Raw genomic sequence first — 5,529 nt, forward strand, 5'->3', positions numbered from 1 at the left:
GAATAAAATAGAAGATTTTCTTTAGGATAAGGAGGCAATATTTTGAGTTTTTAATACAAGAAATTCTGATTAATTACATGTGGTGGCAATGCTTTCTGCCTTCTGAATAAATGCTTGAACAGTGCATATGTCTGTGGAATTTGATGTTCTTGAATGTTAAATATGTTGGCTCTTGAAAGAATGATAAACATGAGACATGTTATTGGTAATCTGAAAAATCATAAAAATGATTCTTGAAGCAAGAAAAAGCAGTGAATACAAAGCTTGCAAAAAAAAAAAAAAAAGCAAGCAGAAAAAGCCAATAACCCTTAAAACCAAAAGGCAAGGATAATAAAAAGGATCCAAGGCTTTGAGCATCAGTGGATAGGAGGGCCTAAGGGAATCAAATCCTGGTCTAAGCGGCTAAACCAAGCTGTCCCTAACCATGTGCTTGTGGCGTGAAGGTGTCAAGTGAAAACTTGAGACTGAGCGGTTAAAGTCAAGGTCCAAAGCAAAAAGAAGAGTGTGCTTAAGAACCCTGGACACCTCTAATTGGGGACTTTAGCAAAGCTGAGTCACAATCTGAAAAGGTTCACCCAATTATGTGTCTGTGGCATTTATGTATCCGGTGGTAATACTGGAAAACAAAATGCTTAGGGCCACGGCCAAGACTCATAAAAGTAGCTGTGTTCAAGAATCAACATACTGAACTAGGAGAATCAATAACACTATCTGAATTCTAAGTTCCTATAGATGCCAATCATTCTGAGCTTCAATGGATAAAGTGAGATGCCAAAACTGTTTGGAAGCAAAAAGCTACTAGCCCCGCTCATTTAATTAGAATCTGAGCTTCACTCAAAAACTATGAGATATTATTGTTTCTTGACTCATTTGTATTCTATTTTATTTGTCTAGTTGCTTGGGGACAAGCAACAGTTCAAGTTTGGTGTTGTGATGAGCGGATATTTTATACGCTTTTTGGGGTTAATTTCATATAGTTTTTAGTATGTTTTAGTTAGTTTTTAGTTTATTTTCATTAGTTTCTAGGCAAAATTCATATTTCTGGACTTTACTATGAGTTTGTGTGTTTTTCTGTAATTTTAGATATTTTCTGGCTAAAATTGAGGGAGCTGAGCAAAAATCTGATTCAGGCTGAAAAAGGACTACTGATGTTGTTGGATCCTGACCTCTCTGCACTCGGAATGAAATTTTCAGAGCTACAGAAGTCCAATTGACGCGCTTCCAATTGCGTTGGAAAGTAGACATCCAGGGCTTTCCAGCACCATATAATACTCCATACTTTGCTCAAGGATAGACGACATAAATTGGCGTTCAACGCTAGTTCCATGTTGCAGTCTGGCGTCCAGCGCCAGAAACACGTTACAAGTTGGAGTTCAACGCCAGAAATAGGTTACAGCCTGGCGTTGAACGCCCAAAACAGCCCAGGCACGTCAGAAGCTGTAGTCTCAGCCCCAGCACACACCAAGTGGGCCCCAGAAGTGGATTTCTGCACTATCTATCATAGTTTACTCATTTTCTGTAAACCTAGGTTACTAGTTTAGTATTTAAACAACTTTTAGAGATTTATTTTGTATCTCATGACATTTTTAAATCTGAACTTTGTAATCTCTGACGGCATGAGTCTCTAAACTCCATTGTTGGGAGTGAGGAGCTCTGCTATGTTTTGATGAATTAATGCAACTATTTCTGTTTTTCATTCAAAAATGCGTGTTTCTATCTAAGATATTCATTTGCGCTTAATTATAGAGAAGGTGATTATCCGTGACACTCATCACCTTCCTCAATCCATGAACATGTGTCTAACAACCACCTCCATTCTACATCAGATTGAATGAGTATCTCTTAGATTCCTTAATCAGAATCTCCGTGGTATAAGCTAGAATCCATTGGCAGCATCCTTGAGAATCCGGAAAGTCTAAACCTTGTCTGTGGTATTCCGAGTAGGATTCTGGGATTGGATGACTGTGACGAACTTCAAACTCTCGAGTGCTGGGTGTAGTGACAAACGAAAAAGGATAGTAAATCGTATTCCGGTATGATCGAGAACCTACAGTTGATTAGCCGTGCGGTGACAGCGCACCTGGACCATTTTCACTGAGAGGAAGGATGGTAGCCATTGACAACGGTAATCCACCAACACACAGCTTGCCATAGGAGGGACGTGCGTGCGTTAAGAAGAAGATAGGGAGAAAGCAGAGATTCAGAGGACAAAGCATCTCCAAAACTCCAACATATTCTCCATTACTGCATAACAAGTATTATTTGTGTTCTGCCCTTTTACTTTTTACAATTCAAACTAAAAATTATTATTGATATTATATCCTGACTAAGAGTTACAAGATAACCATAGCTTGCTTCAAGCCAATAATCTCCGTGGGATCAACCCTTACTCACGTAAGGTATTACTTGGACAACCCAGTGCACTTGCTGGTTATTTGTGCGAATTTGTGAAGAATTGTGATTTCCAATTTCGTGCACCAATTCTCCATCTTTGTTTTCTATTTCCAGAGCTATGAACAACTAAACCCCTTTCATTGGGTTAGGGAGCTCTGTTGTAATTTGATGGATCAATACTAGTTTTCATTACTCTTCTTCTATCTTTTCTCTTGATTTTACTAGAAAGCTTTCAATCTTCATCCAATTGGGTAGTTATCTTGGAAAAGAAGCTATTCATACTTGGATCTCTTCTGAACCTTGGAAGAGGAATGAAGAGATCATGCTAGAAATGCTTTCTCATGTTGGACCAAATTGGGTTTGGTTGGATATGGTGACTATAATCCTACTAATACTTGATTTGGGAATGCATGTGGTATAATCAGTGACCATACTTCATCTCTTCTCATGAGCAATTGACCAAGGAATTGGCTATTGATCAAGATTTGAGAGATTGAATTGCCAAGGAATTGGAATTCGATCACTTAAGATTGCTAAGGAGATCAATGAATGCATTGATTGAGGAAGAGATGAAAATGAATTTGATCCAGAGAATGCAACATCTCTTAAGCCCAATGAATCCCCATCTCTGATCTTACCCATTCTCTTTAATTTCTGCAATTTACTTTTATGAGCATCTTCCCCATTCCCATTTAAATTTTGCAATTTACCTTCCGCCATTTACTTTCAGCTCTTTACTTTTGGCATTTACATTTTCTGCTATTTACTTTCTTGCCATTTAATTTCCTGCAACACTCAAACCAAATTCTGCTTCGCTCAACTAGAACATTCCTCTAATTAAAGTTGCTTGACCAATCAATCCCTGTGGGATTCGACCTCATTCTATTGTGAGGTTTTACTTGACGACAATTCGGTACACTTGCCGAAGGAAAATTGTTGAGAGACAAGTTTTCGTGTGCATCAAGTTTATGGCACCATTGCCGGGGATTGATTTTGTCTCAACAATGATTAAATTGGAGGATAACTAGATTGAGCATTTTATTCTTTTGTTTGATTTAAGTTCATTTGAGTAATTTACTTTCTGTTCAGTTATTTTCTTCCCTTCCCACTACCTATTTTCTTAGTTGTTTACGATTTAGTCCACTAACACACTAACTGTTTGATATATTGCATCACTCACACTAACAGCATTTCTAACAAGAATAGTCTCTGCATCTAGTTCCTTGCTTGTGCCTTGTTGGTTGTATGATAGGGAGAAGAAGCGGGGCTTCAACTTCATTTGATTCTGAACCTGAGAGGACCTTCCTTAGATTAAGGAGGGAAGCAAGTGGAAAGAGAGTAGTTGGTGCTGAGGAAGAGAAAGAATATTTTGAACCAGACATTGATGAAAACATGGAGAACCATCAAGAAGAAGAGGCTCACAACCATGGCAGAGAGGGTCTAGCAAATCATGCTGGGCAAGAGAGAAGAGTTCTGGGTTCTTACATCAACCCAAACCCAGGAAACTATGGGAGTAGCATCCAAAGGCCAACCATACATGCCAACAACTTTGAACTAAAGCCACAGCTCATCACCCGTGTTCAGAACAACTGTTCATTCGGAGGGAGTGTCCAAGAAGACCCCAATCAACATCTAACCACCTTCCTGAGGATATATGATACTGTGAAGTCTAATGGTGTTCATCCTGACACCTATAGACTACTTCTGTTCCCTTTCTTACTCAAGGACAAGGCATCTAAATGGCTGGAATCCTTTCCAAAGGAGAGTTTAGCAACCCGGGAAGATGTGGTAAATAAATTCCTGGCAAGATTCTATCCTCCTCAACAGATTAACAGGCTGAGAGCTGAGGTGCAAACATTCAGGCAGCAGGATGGTGAGACTCTATATGAAGCATGGGAGAGGTTTAAGGACCTTACAAGAAGGTGACCACCAGATATGTTCAATGAATGGGTGCAGCTACACATTTTCTATGAAGGCCTTTCTTATGAATCAAAGAAGGCAGTAGACCATTCATCCGGGGGATCTCTGAACAAGAAGAAGACCACTGAAGAAGCCATAGATGTCATTGAAACTGTAGCTGAGAATGACTATTTCTATGCTTCTGAAAGAGGCAACACTAGAGGAGTGATGGAGCTAAATAATGTGGATGCACTGCTGGCCCAAAATAAGCTTATTACCAAGCATCTAGCTGACCTCACCAAGAAGATGGAGAGGAACCAAGTGGCAGCAATCACCACCTCATCAGCAACCCAAGAGGGAGTGAATGCTGAGGCAGAGAAGGAGCAAGAACAAGCCAATTACATTGGAAACTCGCCCAGCAAACCCATGATCCATACTCCAAAACCTACAACCCTGGATGGAGGAATCACCCAAACTTTGGGTGGGGAAATCAACAAGATCAAAACCAAGATCAGAGGTGTCACAACCCCAACAACCATGCAGCTCACCAACATTCCACACAAAGATCATATCAACACTACCCTAACAACACCTCTCCACATCCATACCAAAACCAGAATAACCAAACTCACCCCTCCACTCTCAACTCACCCTCATCTGAAGATAGACTCTCCAAAATTGAGACTATGCTTGAGAGCATATGCAAAGAGATTCAAGACAGTAAGGCATTTCGAGAAGAAGTGCAGTCCAATATGCAGAATCAAGATGCTGCAATCAAGAAACTTAAGACACAAATTGGCTACCTATTCAAGAGAATTTCTAGCCACGACCCTCACAGCGATGCAGACTCAAACCAAAGGGAGGAGTGTCAGGCTATAACCCTCAGAAGTGGAAAAGAATTGAAGGAGACTCCCAAGCAACCCCAAGAGAAATATTCAGTTGGAAAGAAGGAAGAATAAGATGAAGCTCAAATCCCACCTCCAACTCACGTCAAAAGGAAGGAGAGCTGAAGCCATATGTTCCGAAAGTACCATATCCTCAACAACTGAAGAAGAAGGAGGATGACAGCTAGTTCTCCAGATTTTTAGAAATCTTCAAGAAATTGCATATTAACATACCCTTTGCTAAAGCAATAGAGCAAATGCCGCTCTATGCCAAGTTCTTGAAGGAATTGATGACTAAGAAGAGAAGTTGGAAGAGCAACGAGACTGTGATACTAACCGAAGAATGTAGTGC

General features: G+C 40.0%; 1 non-coding gene across 1 annotated transcript; it reads right to left on the minus strand.

Moving 5' to 3' along the window:
• Nucleotides 1-4,227: 4,227 nt before the first annotated feature.
• On the minus strand, nt 4,228-4,334 carry LOC112753576 (small nucleolar RNA R71). The gene has a single exon (XR_003177957.1). It is a non-coding gene; the product is annotated as a small nucleolar RNA R71 (small nucleolar RNA).
• Between the last annotated feature and the right edge of the window lie 1,195 nt (nt 4,335-5,529).

Source organism: Arachis hypogaea, chromosome 15 (assembly GCF_003086295.3).
Source record: "Arachis hypogaea cultivar Tifrunner chromosome 15, arahy.Tifrunner.gnm2.J5K5, whole genome shotgun sequence".
Classification (NCBI taxonomy): domain Eukaryota; kingdom Viridiplantae; phylum Streptophyta; class Magnoliopsida; order Fabales; family Fabaceae; genus Arachis; species Arachis hypogaea.